The following is an 18,667-nucleotide window of genomic DNA, read 5'->3' as shown; positions in this document are numbered from 1 at the left end:
ATCAAGCATTTTAAAGTCAGATCTATTAAAATGACGTTTTAAAAATTATTAATTATTATTTACTTGAAATATCGATTATCTCTTGGACACTTTTTTAATGTAAAAATATTTCTATGTTGCAGATCAACGCGCAGAGTTACCTCTCCGCTGTTGCGCATCGGCCGGTGAGTTATAGAGATAATAGTTTTATAATTTATAATCTTCTGCGCCGACTTTTTATTACACAAAGTTATACGCGCACTCAGTGACATAGTGACATCTGAATGGGACCGCGGCTTCTGTATCCTGATTGATAAATGATAACTATAAAATCACCTATATAACTATAAAACCAGCCTACTCTTACTCCGTTAAATTTGCAGTGTCAAATTATACTCAATGCGAATCATTTTTATATCCCTATAGGTATGCCCATTTAGCCTACCCTTACTTTAGCCTCACCGCTCATTAAATCACATTATTTAACACGATTGAACGTATTAACTTTTAATTTAATACGATTAAACATGTTATGACGTAATTTAACACATAAAGAAACATGTAAAAAGAGCTTCAGTGTCTAATGTGTCATTTTTAGACGTTTATGCGTGTAAAAATAACTTGGATTTGCAGTAAATATTTCGTATCTTTAACATACAATTGCTTACCGAAGAAACAATAGCTTTCTACATGCTGGTCGACGAGGATTAGACTTTCTTGTTGTACGCGTGACGTAACAGTAACACGACGGTGTTTAACCGTCGCGGATAAGGTCGGGAGGTAGAAGCAGGCGCAAGGGCGGAGGCTGAGCGTCTTCGCATCTTCCACGCGCGAGAGAAAGATGCTGCCAATTATGGACTTTAGCGGAGAGGGAAGGGCTAGAGCGGGCGGGTAGGAGCGAGAGAAGAGAACGCTTTTCTATTCCGCGACTTGGGTAAACGCGCGCGTATGTATACTCACGCATAACGAGGTCGTTCGGAGCGAGGCACGGTATCCTATTAATGCCGTTGTAAAGGGGTACACGAGGCGGTGTCCCGTGCTCCTAGGAGCCGTGTCGTCGTCGCGATCTTCGGGGAGCAGGCAACTCGGGGTAAACTTCTTAAGGAGGAGAAATGGGGTTCTTCGAAAGCGGGCGGACGGAACCATACTTTCATAAAGAACGACCGCGAATATATCATGAGGGAATTTCACATGATATTGGAAACTTCTATTTAGTAGGAAGATGGAAACGACGCGGTCTCTCTGCCTGCCGCGCGGTCTGTTCAAGATCACTTTGTTACGTTAGCGTTAATGGATTACGTAGACATTCCACGCTTCATGCGCTAATATCTCGCGGACGGAAAAATCCGAGATCGATACGGGAGGGGGAGCGAAAATCGAGGCGACGACGACGTCAGGCATATATATCCGCGAGATACGCGTTCCCGCGTTTCGCAAGTAATAGTCGACTATTCGCGCATCGGGGAACGGTAATCGGAATAATAAGCGGCAAATAATATTACCGCGCGCGTGCGGTAATAATCTCAGATGCTACGCGCAAATCGCATTTCGTGCGATATTCAAGCCGGCGCGGGCGCGGCGCGGTGCGGCGCCCGACCTGATGCCTCCAGGAATCGAGAATCTCGCGCCGTACGAAAGACAAAAGTGTCGTCAGCCCGGGGTAAACTGCATCAGCGACCTTGAGTAGCGTGTTAATTTACACCGTAATTCACCGCCTGCATCACGCTCTCCTTCCGCCTCGTCCACCAAATTGCAAAACTTTCTTATGCCACTGCGAGCGGAGAATTAGTTTCTCGTTAACGAAGTTTACGTTCGCACTTAGGGGGGAGTGGGCCCCCCTCCGATGCTGCCAGCCCGGAGCTTCCACCGCGGATGTATTTATGACGGTGCGCACGCAGGACACGCATTATACCGAAGCTCTCTACCGAAATAGGGCCGAAGGGTTCCCTTCGCGCGCGCACGAAGAGCTCTTCTCTCTTTCTCCCTCTCTCTTTCTCTCTTTCTCTCTTTCTCTTTCTCCACCTGCGTCGCTCCCGCGCTCCCTTAACGGGCTTTTTTTTATGGACGCAACGGCGACGGGATAAGCGTCGAAAATACGGGCGAGCAGACTAAACACGAGGCGTCGTTAACACCTGCTCCATCCCGCGTCGGAATTATCCGACACCCTTAGGACGGAGAGCGAAGCGGAGAGCGACCGACGACGACGACGACGCGGCAACGGGATAGCAACGACGAGAATAGCCGAAACATCGCGCATTCGCGCCACGACCCTCTGTTGACAATGGAATTTCGAGAAGAGAACGACGACGCTTTCCCCCCTTCCCCCGCTGCCACTCGTCGTATCTCTGACAATGACGATGAAAAATTCAAGCGTCCGCGCCAACGGAACGCGTTATCACGACCGAAACATTCTTTTTTTCGGGATATGAACAGACGCGTATCTCCGGAATATGTGTGTAATTCGCTCGATTTTCTTGGAGAGCAACTTAATGCGTCTTGAAGAGCCACGGCTCTAACAATAAGTAAAATCGATTTTACGTCCGCAAGTAAATTCGAAAACCTATATAATTTTCCGTACTACACCGTGTTAAATTCGTAATCAAATTGTATTTAATTTGAGTCATTTTTAACCATTCTTATAGGTTGCCACTGCCCTCACTGCAAATGTAAGTGGGTTATTTTTACACGCATAAACGTCTAAAAATGCCACATTTGACTGAAGCTCTTTTTACATGTTTCTCTCGTGTTAAATTACGTCATTTGACACACATTTAATCGTATCAAATTAAAAATTAATACATTCAATTATGTTAAATACCTGATTTAGAACGGCAAAGAGAACTTCAGCTAAAATAACACTCAGTGATACTCAATATGTCATTAATTTAACTAAAACAATGTTAATTTAACTAAGCTAATGGAGTTAAAATAATACGATTTTGTGTTACAATAATAAATTTCGAAACAGTTAAAAATAAGAGGTAGTTAAAATAACTAAACGTTATCTAACTCAAGGTATTGATTTAAATTTCATCCTTTAATATTTAACAGTATAATACTATACATATATTCTGTGTGCTATTAAAGAAAGCACGGATTTACTTCGCGTGCGTTCCCAAAATTCTACGCGTCGTAAAATTCTGTATGTCAAAAAAATTATTTAAAAAAGGAGCATATAAACACTTACCTCAATCTCAATACTGTAGGCAATATCGTATAGACGGCAATCCCATCATGCTTTAATTAATCCATTCGGACGGTCCCTCGATGCAATCACAATAAGTTACGTTTCTCGATCGCACTTGCAATTCGTTGCGTTCTTTCGATTACACTCGCGATTCACTACGCTGCTCGATCGCGATAACGAGTAAACTACTAAACAAATGCGCACATATTCGCAAAATGACAGAGTGACGGCTATACGGTCGCGCGGAGTTTGGCCTGGCGGAACCGTCGCACGTTTGCACTCTATTGATGTGACACAGTATATAGGTATATTCAACGACGTATTAATTTACGGGACGTAATGGACGTAAATACGCGCGTGTGTTCAGGGCCTTCAACAACCTAGATTTTACAAGTGGACGGACAATTGTGAAGCGAGGCATCATTTAGGTACCGAAGATTTCCGTGCACTGATTAAGAGAGAGAATTGGATGAAGATTCAAGTTATATACAATTTGAAACGTGAAAAAATTGACAGAGTGATATAATTAGATTCAATTAGTTTAAGAGTTTCTGCGTTATATGTATATATAACTCAAAGACAGGATTGAAAGTGTCTTTTCTCTTCCGAATCCAAAAGGAGCAAAATGTTCTACACCAAAAAAGTGCAAGAAGTATTACGTTGCTGTTAGTAATCGGTATATTTTTTCTTTTACGTGAAACAGAGACACACGAAGTCGCGATATATCTTATATTTAATGACTCAAATTGAATACAATTTGACGAATTTAACAGTGTAGGCTTCCAAGCTCTTTGACAGTTTACGGACTGTCTGGAGACATTTTCGTTGTTTATTAATATAATTATTTAATACACTTTGAAATACAATACTCCCGAAGCCTCGTTACGAATACTCCACTTCGTAAAGTAGTCCGTACTTAACTTTTAATAGAATTTTGTAATCTATTTTATTTGCGTAAATTAAATGTAATGAAAAACGTATTTTGTACACAGCAAATTTGTACGAATCTTGATAGCGTCTCTTTTAGAATCTAGCCGCAGATTTGCTTCGCATCCATGATCATTCATTAGTAATACCCTGCTGTATTACCATCCTCGTTAAATGAGGTCGTTACTAACTAACTAAAATATTTCTAGTTAGTACACTGAGTGTGAATGATGATGAGATTGTTATCAGTCGCTGTTAATCAATCTCATAATTACCTAATTTGCCGGGATTGACGGTAATGTCAGCGAGTCGTTTGATTAAATGAAAAACAACATGAAGGCAAACGAGCTCGCGACGGTAGATATACGAATTTAAAATTTAAAGTTGAAGTTAACTTTGTGCCGACTTGCCGTCGACCATGTGATACTTTGAGAGAAAGAGATACACATCCGCGTTGAATTCGCTAATTAAATTAGGCTTATTAGAGCTCGTGTCGGCTTAAGAAAGGGGAAACAGCATACCCTTCTACGAAAACGTCCGTTTCAGCAAGAAGTAAGAAATAGAACCCTGCTAAATATTAAAAGATGAAATTTAAACTACTACCTTGAGTTAAATAACATTTCGTTACTTTGAACTATCATGTGTGTGGAAATTTATTATTTTAACAAAAAAAACAGTATTATTTTAACTCCATTGATTTAGTTAAATTTACATTTAACTTTAGTTAAATTAATGACATATTGAGTAAGAGCAGTGGCAACCTATTGAAATGATTAAAAGTGGCTCAAATTGAATATAATTTGACAGTACGAATTTAACAGAAGGGAAGACTGAAGTTCTCCGAGTGTTTCGTTGCTTCAACGTCTCCAAATTCTCGTCGCGCTGCTTAAAAATTGTATTATGTTTTACGAAGAATCAATCGTGTCCAACGGGCAGGCACCGCGACTTTGTGACTGGTCTTTTTTACGTAAAAAAAAAATACCGATCATTAACAGCGGCGTAATACTTCTGCCATAACTTTGTTCGTCGACTTGTAAAATCTAGGTTATTGAATACGCTCATATCGCTTTCCGATAAATTTCAGAACACCGTCATTCGATAAAACAAGCGATTCAAAGGAATTGCTGAAGCATTCTCCCTCCCATTTAGAGAGCACTTAGCTGTTACAAAGCGTTTCCTGGTCCGTTCTTGCGATTACAGCACGAAATTATGTCTCTCCGCTGAATACGAATAATAAGCGCGACGTCGCTAAAACGTCTGTTTTTCAATCGGGCTTTGTTTCACGTTCCTTCTAACTCCTCCGCGGATCTAATCGGGACTCAACGAGAGTCCACATTCATTCGATCAAAATTATAATCGAGTTGACGAGCAGCGTGAACGTCCCAGCGAGTTTAAATATAGATTTACTCGTACATTTTCCCTCATCGTATTTTAAGGAATAATCTCTCCAATTTGAAATTGATAATTTTCATAAACCGATTTTTGCGCCACTTTTTATTTAGATCGAAATAACTTGTGCGACAACGTTATACACTTCAATAAGGTAAGTTGAGTTAAATTGAATTGTGAAACTTTTTCTGATATAATTGATATAAAAAAGCGTAATAATTTTAATTAGAAGTGTTCGAATTAATTGCTTGAACAAAATCTCGACAACTTTATAAAATTTTCGACTAAAAATTTCAGAGAATTAAAAGAGGCTCTTAATTTAATTTTTGCCACTTTTCTTCTCACGAATATGGCCGAATGAGCCAAATAACGTGTAACTCGAAAAGATTTTAATTAGACAGGATGAATACAATTATCGTATTTTCTAAACGCTTTTGTCTAATTACGTCCCTCTCGTCGTAAACAAAGTACTCGTCGAGAGTCACGCCATTCTCTCATAGCCGTAACTTTCGCCGAGTCTATATAAACTTGAAATAATCCATTTGCCTTTTGTGCGTCGCGACCGTTCAAAGCGACGGCCGTTTTATGGAAGTGATAGGAACGTCCTCGGTCTCCTCAGGCGGGAAAAGACAAAATTTCGCCTCGCTGCATTTCTCCATTTCTGTAAGTCCGGGAAGAAGAAGATCCGCGACTAGCGCCCGGTCGAAGATAGAACGAATCGTGAATCTGCAGTACGACGGAGTCGTACCATGGATGGCCATTGTGAATTGTCTGTCTGCCGACTGCCGGCAGACAGAGTGACAGAAGTAAAAGTGCTCCTCGAGTGGCGTACCTCCGGCTGGGTTCATTAGTAAACTGGAGTACCGTATAGTGCGCGCGCGCTAAGGGTCTTTTGTACGAGGGTGCCCCTCGCCCCTTACATCTCCCTTTCCGCTTCTCTTTAGCCCTTTCCGCCGAGTACACGCGCGGTTCCTCCCCTGTGCCAATCACGCACGATTCAAATGACAAAGCGAGTACGTAAAAATATATATATACGCGAGATCGAGAGGTGCAGGAATGTGACGTTAAAAAAACCCAGTTAAGTTAGTATCGCTGAAAATTTGTTACATTTTTTTATCACATTATATCTAAATCCATTTTACTCAAGACGTAAATCATACAACAATCAAGATCAAAATCAAGATCTTCGCGCAAAAATAACAAGATATATATTTAATTTTTCTGCCTGTGAAATAAAGATTAAATATCACTAATTATGTCGGAAATTTTAACGTCAAATGCGAAGAGATTTGCGAAAACAATGTTAACATCGAAAAAGCATTTTCCGAAACCGATAATAACTTTACTCATTTAAAAATGATGGTCGGTAGAAATCCAATATTCGTCGAATGGGGAAAACAATTCCGGGAATGTGTTTGAATAGAGAAATAATTACTACGAAATTACGGAGCGATGGCACATTGACGACAATGCCGACGTTGTGACGAAGCTGAACAATTAATATTGCATTGCGCGCCGGCTCGGCGGTTTTGAAAGGGCGAAAAAGGGCAGAATATGACAGGCACGATCGCGCTACCACATTTTCGTCTATCTGCATACAAAAACTTGGATACTTTGTGTACACGCATCGATAGATTTGTACATTCCATAAGAATGCCATTGTCGTCGATGCTTTGTGAAACAATCATCCCAGCACAAGTTTAGATCCAAACTTTACCAAACTGCACCGAACAGACTGTTTGTTGAAAGTATGTATGTTCCCAAGTATGTAAATTAATTGTTGCCTTTAGCGAATAATTTCCTTCGTCGTCGTTTCCTTTGTAACGACCAGAAATTAATCTAGTTCCCGCACAGAATTTAATCTTGTTAACCGAAAGCCTTAGATGTATATTGATAAGATAATTTTAACAGATAATCTAAATTACTCATGTGTAACAAATTTTATGAGAATATCTTATAATGTATTAATTCTTTGATACACGCAAAATGCATCATGCAAATTTTTAGCAATAAATGTGTAGTATAAATACGATTCAGAAGAATCGTTACAAACTATCTTGTTCTTTTATATGAATATATGCGAGTCTAATGTTTTAATAAGAATTGTGAAGCTTGTTTGAAAACCTTTGCTATTAACAGATTTCGTTCTGCATTATTAAACATCAGATGTATCAATATTGGACATATGGCTATACCAAAACGATGTGGGATATTTAAAGACGAATTATTTTCAAGAATATATACGTATATGCTGCACATTACTTTTGCAATATATTTCCCAATTTTGTCCGGTGCTCGTTTCTAATTATAGTCTACTAGACTCTGGATTCATTTCACCTCGGTCCAACGGGCATGATTGTTTCTCTGTGCACGCGGCAACTGTAATTGCCGGAGAAAATCGGGTTAACGTGGCAACGAGACCGCGACATGAAGTATAGTGTAACGACGCGCTGCGCTCACTGCAATTATTAGTCGAACAGGAGAGATAATCAGCCGCGAACGTAGGACAAGCGTACTTAACCCGGTTAAACTCTTTCATAATTCGTCGCCGTGCCTCGTCGTGCCGCGCCGCGCGGTCGAGTTCAGTGAGTTTACGAGAGCGGTTTTTGCAAAACCTTGTTTGCAGGGGACTACGTTTTATTACGCGCTCCCCGACGCGTTACTGTCCCGATGACACCGCAAATCAATTTTAGCGAAAGAAACCCACTGGCCATTTCCACTTTTGTTCGAGTAAGATACGTTTGTAATTTCAAAGATTTCGTATCAATATTTAAAGATTTAATAGACTTATAATGTATAATTAATGTTAACCGAATATATTTATGACGCTCGCTGAAACATTAAAAGTGATATTTATTGTCTCGTCGCCATTGAGTATAATATATATAAAGTGCTTTGAGATGAAATATTTAATGCGCATTGTCTAGTGTGTAAATATTAACGATAAATTTCAAATCAAATTTATTGATTATTTGACGATATGAATTGTTTACTGATGCTGCATGATTTCTAGTCACAAATATTACTGCTAAACATTGTTTAAATTTTATACAAATAAATATTTTTATACTTGCAAATATAATTAACTTATCAGTCAAATATTTTATAAATTAACGTCTAAATGATTTGTTGTATCGCTTATTACCGATATACTATGTATGCTAAATTTATTATATAAATTCAAAAATTTTTTTAACATTGCTTTTCACGCTGTATAAATCCGGATACAGAGTGGCCCGTAACGTAATTCGCCGCGTTTCGACCTATTTATCGAGCCTATAGGTATGTAGAGAAAATGCACGATCGACTCTGATTGTTCGAAAATCGAGTTAACGTACGGCCGGGTAGGACGGTCGCGTGTTCCCCCATATATACGTCGAAATAATAAAACGGTCATGAAACAATCAGCTACTGTAACGATCAACGATGCGGCGGTGCGTTGCCGCTGTTTCCAATCATTATCGGCTGTCCGCACCGGGCATCCCCGCGATCGGCTAATTTCGGGAGTAACGCGGGGTCTCTCGACTCAATTTCGTCGCCCCGGAAATCAGTTCCCTTCGAGTTGTTCCTGGCCAATTCGCCCAGCGCGATCTCATAAAACTTTAAATTACGCATTAGCAAATGTAGCGTGGCGCCGATCCCGAAAGTATACGAATCGCTCGGCTGAATATTTAATTTCGACGAAATAAAACTGTGTTGAAAAGACTCGCAGCGTGCATCAGTAAGCAATTTGTATCACTCTTTTGCAATGTCATTTTTATAGTATCTATTAATTAATTAGAATATATAGATAATTTCGAATACTATGTTTCTATATTTCGCGCATGTAAAACTGATCTCAAAGATGATAAACGGAATATATCGCACTGAACATGCGTTAGAATGTTCCGCACAATATTGTTCGCTTAATGATGATATCTATGGGAATTTTAGACATTTCTGTTTCGCTTTTTTTCTTTTTGAAAAAATAACATTGAATTTTTAATATGTTAAATATTTGTATTACTTATCTTTTAATCACCATTATGTTAAATTAAATTTTACTTTGCAAATTCAAGTATGTTATCACGTAGTGCAAACCTTAATTACGCAAAACTTTAAATTGAGATCTAATAAACGAATTATTTAAGCTTAAGTTTTATTTTACTTTATTTCAAGAGTACACGGCAAATCTAGTGGTTATTTTTACACGCATAAACGTCTAAAAATGACACATTTAGCTGAAGCTTTTCTTACACATTTCTTGCCATTTTAAATCTCGTCATTTAACATGATTGAATGTATTAACTTTTAATTTAATTATACGATTAAACGTGTTAAATGACGTAATTTAACACATGAAGAAACATGTAAGGAGAGCTTCAGTTAAATGTGTCATTTTTAGACGTTTATGCGTGCAAAAATAACCACTTAAATTTGCTGTGTACTCTTAAAATAAAGTAAAATAAAACTTAAGCTTAAATAATTCGTTTATCAGATCTCAATTTGAAGTTTTGCGGAATTACGGTCTGCACTACGTGATAGACCGATGATGCGTTCTTGAATGAGAGTACCGGGCACTTTCGAGCGCAGTTTGCGCGAACGAAAATCAATGTGGTCGTCAAACGTAACGTCGTGCCGCGACGGTGGCTTCGTTGTTACATAAACCAAAATTGACTCAGCCGACCCATCATGAAAACACAAAGCGAGTTGTGCGCTCGCGCGCTCGCGAGCGCCACGCGACTCCTCGTTTCATGAATCTTTCATCGCGATCGGAATTTAAGATTTTTCCTCGCGGCGTGCCTGAGCCTGCAGCTCGGAGTAGAACTGGAATCGTGCGGGAATCAAAGGTACGAGGAGCTCCGAAGAAGGAGCCTTGACCTGGATCGCAGTGTACAAGAGGCGAGTTTCTCTACCCTGAGTTAGCTAGGGGTCGACGGTGCGGCGGGCGGCGCGGCGGTACGGTGGAAAGGACGGCGAGAGGTGGAGGCGGTAAAGGAATGAAACGAAGAAAGGGGAGAAAAGGCCGAGGAGATTCTAGGCGTATGAGATTATGTAAATTGACCCGGCTCGCACTCGAACCGCGGTAAAGACGCATTTTCGAGGCAAGTTGGTAGATGTCGAAAAGTGTCGCGCGATAGCTAAGGGATAGGTAAGGGTACGTATGTAGAGAAACTGAATGCTTTGGAAAATATTCTCTCTGCCGTTATCCGGGTCCCCACAGCCACGTTGGTGAAACGTCTCTGCGCTGCCCTTTGTCATCACGAGATTATATTCTGGTGCCCGGACTTTAACTTGCTCATTTTTTATTTTTAAAACTCATCAATTATTTCACAAGATTTTAGAGTTAAAGGAATGCGTCGTAATATTCTTTCAGGAGATACACAGACAAATGTAAATTACAATATAATTTATCGGTATTATTAATTTATTTTTCAACGAAGCGCAAAATATCTTTAAAAAACACTATACACATACATTTTAAAAATAATTACCGAGTCTCTCACGTAGACAGCTGTGGACCTGTTCAACTCTGGTAGTTTCTGACAAAACATCGAGATAGCACAAAGGCACTGAGATCTTTTTAAAAATAAAGATCCTCCCGCGCTCCGTGTTCCGCAAAGTTATACGGGAATATTCACAAGGCAAGTTTCGCGGGAAACCGAACTCACGTGACACACTTGCGAGATTTTTGGAACAATTCTCTTAGGATCTTCCACAAGCGCACCGCGCGTAAAACACCATTTAAGCTCTCCTAGTGATCTCCGGTGTGACCACGGCTGCAGCTAAAGTGGAAAAAGGATTGTACCAGCAGTCCGAGAGTGTAAAGGACGATTTTCGTCGTCTTGCATTCGCGTTTGACCACAGCAATATTGCGTCTTTCTCCTCGTAATTTACGACGTACGCATCTAAATATAAATACACCCGTGACGTGTATCCCGTTCTCACGCAATTGTGTCCTACTTTCCCAGAGAATTTTTCTCAATAACACCACCCGACCGTGCTAGTTGAATTATTGCTCTTTTACATCGATATAAAAGTCCGAAAACAAAGTTTTGCACAAGTACATAATTCAAACTAAGTTAAATATACTGTTCGGTTAGGAAAATAAAATAACCGAGGATTTCTTTGAAACATATGTATCATGCATAGTTATTTAATCTTTCAGAATCTTATTTTAGGATCCATTCTAATTGCAAGTCAATTCTCACTATAAAGATATTTTTATACATGCAAGATTTTAATTATTTTAATTACTGGACATTTAATTGATTTAGAGAGCTTTAAATTCTCTAATTTTTTAGATTGTAATTTTATTAAATGTCTATACAATATTGATGTTTATATAAACAAATAATTATATCCCAAAACAATAAGTAAAATATTTTGTATAAAGTGCAGGCAAATATTTTGCGTAATTATTCTTCCATTTTGCTTTAATACTAAATTCGCCAGAAAAATGTTTCCCTTTCCTTTCCAGCAAAGAAGAATCGTAAAAAGGCACGCTTATACATTGTTTCTAAAGGATTATGGGAAATTTAATCTGCTCTATTGTTTTATCTTCCGACTTCCTTTATATTATTCTTTCTGCTCTAACTTCGCTATCTTTGTTCTAGCCGGAACATTTTAATGCCATTCTCGTGAAATTTATTGTTGATTTTTACATTATTATCCGCGAGAGTATTGCCCGAATATTTTTGAGATACTATTTTATATACACACCCTGCGTTACGTGATGACAAGAGCGAATTTAAAAATCAAGTCAATATTTTTTAGATATTTGTATGTATTAACTCACAATTTATCTGCTATTCTACAGTCAACAGTATTAAAATATTTCCGTCTATTTCGACTTAAAATCATACTTTTAAGCCAATTGCATGCATTTGCGCTCAAAATAAAAATGCGAATTTGACCGAGAAACGTCAGAGCATTCTCCGCTCTTTTTCCGCACACGAATTCGTCACGCATTAGGTTAAATAATTCAACGAATTCCGACCAAACATTAAGCTATCCACGACACGTCCTCTCGATCTCCCATGCAGTCGCATCGAGCGCGGCCGGGCGACGAGAGCGGTGCCGACGATATGCGAGGCATTTAGAGGAAGCGAGACGCGAGATCATCGCGTCGAAATTGCTTCTGAATTATGCGTCGCGGCTAATGCAGCGCGCTACCGCATTTAAAACATAATCGCAAACGAGGAGAATATCGCCGGCCTTTACATTTAACCGTCCGCGGAAACTTCCGTGCTATCCCGCGCACGTTTGTTGTATTCAAGTTTAGCGAGGAAAAAGACGAGTGGAAGGCGCGAGAAAAGGGAGAGAAAACGGAAACGGATTGAAAACGTCGACTTATCAATAAATCCACCGCGAGAACTTCGTCGCCGAAAGAAAATATCTTTCCTCGGGACAGACGGATAACTGGGAATACCTAATTTCGCCAGATAAAGAGACAGAAACGAACGGATAATCCGAGAAAAGGGGGATCGGGAGGGATGCGCAAATCAAGATAGGGCAAAAGTCATGAAATTAATTTCTGATTGGAGAGGATTACACAGGACAGGTGCCTTTCTGCTGTACGAGCAGACGTCGCAAATACTGTAGAACGAAAATTATTGTGTGTACACAATATTTTCTGCCATTGTACATGAGGCGTTTGAGGCAGAAGGAAAATCGGGAGATATTGTTATATGTCATAATATTGTTACATCGTCGCTCTGAACATTTAAAGCGCTTGAAGCAAGAAATCTTAGACGCTAGGAACTTTGGACTCCCGATCTGCTCCGGCTCCCTGAACGCTTCAATTATGAAACACAAGCGCTTTGGCGCGGCGCGGCGGACGGCTCGCTTCAGCGGCGTTGAATTGTCGGCTGAAACGAGTCGCGAGAATGATAAGAATCGAGAGTGGCAGTTCTCCGGTAACGTGCCCAAGTCGAAGAGTATTGTTCCTTATCGCGCCGCGGATCGCACGAAGCGTAGTTCCCCGAGCGCAAAAGATGACGTATGCACGATTGGCATGTTTGATATGCCGGTCTATGCCGCTACGAAATACGGCACGTTAAAGAAACGGCAAAACAGCCACCGTATCCGCCGCGGTCCGAGAACGCCGCGCCCGCCACCGGAAAGCGCGCACACGAACGGAGTATAATCCAATCTCACGCGGAAATTTAATAATCCGAGAGCAGGCACGGGTTGCACTCGCGTTGGCAAATAGAATTATAATCGAAAAGAACGAGACGCACGCGCGCGCATCGCGATGTCACATATCTGTAAATAAAAAAAAAATTGGAAAAACGCACATAAGAGAGTTACATGCGAAAAATCAGACGCGTCCTGAAACGCGCACCGACAGCGCGGCTCGCTGTCGGTGGGTCGTATCAATAATTTTAAACATGCCGCTTTTTTCAGTAGAATATTTATCCGCGGTCGTGCTATCGATCGTGAGGAAACGGGAGCGTATGCAATTTAAATGATACCGTTTCTCGGATCATAAATACACCTAGATTGACGGGTTGATATTTGTGACGAGAGGAAAAATTCGAAATACGAAATATACTGGCGTTCTCGCTGGCGTTTGCTGGTAAGGAAAATATAACGCGGCCCATTTTTTCATACTCTTTAAACAAAACTTGTGCGTCTCGCGTGGAGTACACTAGTAATTATAAAGTACAAATATAATTATATATAATTTTGTTACTACTGAACAATTAAAACAATTTCATCAAGTAGGAAATGCAACGGTGTCCTCATTTGCTAATGAAAATTTTTTATTTTTACTATTGTTAAGCTTATTTTGTCTTTTAGTTTCTGCGAAATTCTTCAAAAGAATTATTTAATACCAAGAATTATTACAAAAAATTATTTAACACATTATTACATTTTTACACACAAAAGGTTTAAAAAACAGTTAATTACTTTTAAAAATTTTGCAAACGCATACATTATTTAGCTCATTATTTAGGAACATTTTACTGTAAATGATCGTTCTAATTAGCTCTATATCAAGAAGTCGCGAGAAATAAAGGTGTTATAATAAAGTTTGAAAGATCTAATATCGTCGTGTTTCAACGAAGTTCTTAATCGAGCAAAATTAATCGTTATCTTCGGTAAAGCTAACGATAAAAGGAAGCTTAAAATATGCGATAATAGCCTTTCCGAAATTAATCTAAAATGTAACAGACCAAATATTTGGTGTATATTTATTTTATGCTACCTTGAAAAAATAATTCGTGGAAGCACATGAAGCTCGACGTTCATCGTTTACGTTGACGCGGAACGTCTCGCGTTCGCGTCATTGCTTCTCGGAGCGCGATCGTGGCAGGTAGTAACAATAAGAGACACCAAGCATTCTCGTTCCTTACCATTGTAACAATTAATGGTTATTGACCAGTGCGATTGGTTTGCTTTCTCAACTATCGGCTCGCAAACGTAACGAGATGGTGATAGTTTACCTCAATGTACTTATAACTCGGCATAACGAATCTACAACGCGTCTATTTGCGGCGCACTTAAAACTTGGTGCACTTACGTACGTCGTTAAAAAAATGCATAGCTCGTACGACTGCAAATTAAAAAGACACGAAACTCTCTGCCGTGCTCGTACGTTTGCCGCGACTCTTGAGTGTATGCAGTACTTTTTTAAAACAGTTTCTCGTGCGCTCTCATGCAAAAAGATCCGCCTGAATATGTGCTGAGCGCATTGATATCGCGACGCACGCTTAAAGTTTCGCCTTTCGCTTGCTAGCAAAATTCATGGAATTTCATTGTTGCCGATGGCCGCTACGGTAAAGAATCTTCGTTATCGCTGTGCGATCTGGATCTCTCTCGTCCATACGTGCTTGAGAGTTTTACATATGTGTGCTGCTCGCCGGCCTGTGTCGGAGAGCGAGAGAGACATCGGGAAGCCATCTACGCGAAATTAAACGATAAATCAGTAAATCGTTTCGCAGTGAAGTGATTAGTGCCGGCAGTAAAGTCACTCGAGAGTTCGAGAGGGTGACCGAGAGAGTGGGAGGTGGAGTGGAGAGCCAACTCGAATTCCGTTCATAGGGTCGTAATGGGACTACAGCTCGCTCGCTTCCTCGTTCCCGCTCCTGGTCCGCTTTTCCGCACGCACGCTCTCGTCGACGGGGTGCCGACCAGGGAAGAAAAGAGAGAAAAAGAGAGAGAGAGGGGGGGGGAACCGAGGCTAAATCCGCACTTTTAAGGGGCGATACGTGGCATTTCCAGCGATCCTCCTTGCCCTGACATGTATCGATTTTCGACTTCACCCGTACAATCGGCAACATATTGTGAGGTAATTTGCACCCCGGGGGGTTACCCATGGAGGGTCACTCAGCCGCAAAAACTCACCGACACGTGAAATGAAAATTTATTCTCGTTATCCGCGCCGGGGTGGTCCTCCGGGTGGTCTTGATTACAAATAAATCCGCCAGCTGCCACTTTGACAGCTCCTTCTTTGAGTTTGTTGCGAGGTTTTTCCGGTGAACGACACGTAACGGGGTGCACGTGGATCACCCCTCGATACCGTTCCCGGATCGGGAGAGAAAGTCTCACTATCCGTAGGTTTAGTAAGTATTCATTCGATCCGCTCGATTAATTGGAAATCCATTTATTACCCGCGCGCCATTTATTATTGGTTTTGCTTCACCTTTTGCTCTTTAGTCGAAATTAGTCCTTCTCTCGTAGGATTAGCATAATTGATTTAATGACTGGTTCAATCAACGGAATGTAAAAGCTTAGTTCATCCGAGGCATTACGTATTACGCTGCGATAATAAAGAAACATATGCGCATGCATGTATCGAGCAAATTGATATGCAAACGAAATTCAATCAAAAATCTCAATTCAAACTCTACCCACGCTTAAAATAAACTTTCGTTGCGAGCTGTTCGTTTTTTTACAAGGAACGTAATAAAATTCCCCGGTCTATCAACTGAATAAAGAACACGGTATATTTTATTAACAATTTTAAAAAATAATTAATCTTAAATAAATTAAAATGCATTACAGATACCTGCCCATTTTTTGTACATTTTCTCTCCCTTTTTATTTTTTTAATAATATTTTTGCGACTTTCGCGATTCAACGTGAAACAGCAAACAATGAAAATAATCTCGATTACAATATATATGCAGAAGCAAAAATTAAATTATTCAGGCTGAATTTACAATAAAACTAATAATCATGTGACTTGCAAAAACACACCGGTAAAATTAAAACGGTTGATAAAATAGAGAATAAGCTTAAATATTATAGAACAATATCCTATCAAGTCCTATCCTCTTACCGACTTTCAATTTTTGGTTCCTATTTTTTTTATCTTATTATTCATATCAGATAGCATATCGTATTATAGTATAAACAAATTGAAAAAAATTTGAGTGCAAACTCTGATGGTCAGAATATGTTATATAATAATTATTTTTGTATATTGTTCTCTTTTAATTAATCTGTTGGGAAAGTTAATTATCGGGTTAGTTTGATATATAAAATTTAACATGCAATGTGATCCGAGTTATTAATTAATTAAAAGAGTTCATGAATTCAAAGGAACAAAATTATGATCGCTGTCAGAGTAAATTCGTTGTTCGAAATTGCCGATAATATTAACAGCCGTTCTCTCTCTTTTGTAAAAATTTCCGTCTGCTTTAACTTGCATCGCTGTGATTTCGATAGCACGTTTCTCGACTAAAAAATAGCGTTTAAATTCCTACGATCGGATACCGCCTAAGGATAATATTCGACGTATCCATAAACTTTTTACGACACCTTTTCCGATACAAAATGGCTCGGAAATTACGTATCATATTTTGTGCGCGATGCTCCGTGAGATGACAGATAAAATCTTTGTATTTTTATTTCCGTATAAACGCTCTATACAAAAGTAACTCAAATATACATTAACAGAAGTTAAGATTTCAGTTCTGCAAAAGAAAAAGATTTCTTATATACATATTTAAATTTCATCAAAAGCTTAATAATTTTATTTATAACCAACTCAATATCATATAGAACGAGAGTGAAAATAAAACTCTTCTCTCTGTATTGTACCTAAAATATATTTTTCTAAAGTAAAATACGCAGTTCTCTCTTGTACATTGAAAAATACTATATTTACACGTAACCTACATATAGGTATATATGTATAGAAGTATTGCACTTCTATGCAGTTTCCGATTACTTCATAATGTATATATGTCGATATATCATGATGGAGTTGAAATCTTTTCTTCCTTTCCCTTCTTTTAAAAACGAATTTTGTTTTACATTACGATAAAAGTTAACATTTTGTTATCATTTTTCAACAGAAATTAAAATTTATTTGTACATAATTATTATATATAACATAACATAAGTTTTGAAATAACAATGATGCATGCAGCAACATATCCTTTCATTTTCTCTTTTTCTATAATCTATGCTTGAGACACATCAAAATATTTTTAACATTTAACATGTCTATTTCGAAGCTACATAGATCTCTGATGGCAGGGAATAAGAGATGGCAGGAAATCGATATTTAATCGCTATTTCAAGAGTGCTGCTCTTGAATTAATGCCAGATAAACTTTGAATATCTTTGCTAAACATTAATTAACATTTAACATATATGCCACTTTACATTTTTAACGATACAACTTTTTAACAGTTCATTATTAAAACAAAACCATTATATCAGTTATATCAATCATCGTATGTAGATATACGAAAAGTTAAAAAAAAAAATTGTTTTCCATGAAATATTTCTGTTTTAAAAAGAAAAAGAGAAATTTAGTGATAAATTATAAAGCCTTTTTTAAAGAAAATATATAATTTTTGGCAACCTTTAAATAATATCAATTTTTTTCTCTCATCAATATATACATTATGTAACGAACGAAACTTTGAACTGCATTGACCCAGTTGATTAAAAATTTATCTAAAACAATAGGTCACTAAATTGCCTACGAATACTTTATACAATAAAAGCGATAAAAAATATAAAGAAAAATATATATAGAGAAAAAATACCAAATATGGAGCAGTCACATATCATTCACATTTTATTTTATAAAACATTTTTTTTTTAATTTACTCGTTGAATATTTATTTATTTGAAATCGTTGTATTATTCATATGTGGGAACAATATTTATTAAATTTAAAAGATATATATTAATAAAATATGAAATTCTATATAAATATCGAATACCAAAAAATATTTA

Source organism: Temnothorax curvispinosus, unplaced genomic scaffold (genome assembly GCF_003070985.1).
Source record: "Temnothorax curvispinosus isolate PA1 unplaced genomic scaffold, ASM307098v1 QBEX01014163.1, whole genome shotgun sequence".
In the NCBI taxonomy this organism is placed as follows: domain Eukaryota; kingdom Metazoa; phylum Arthropoda; class Insecta; order Hymenoptera; family Formicidae; genus Temnothorax; species Temnothorax curvispinosus.
Note: the sequence above shows the minus strand (reverse complement) of the source record.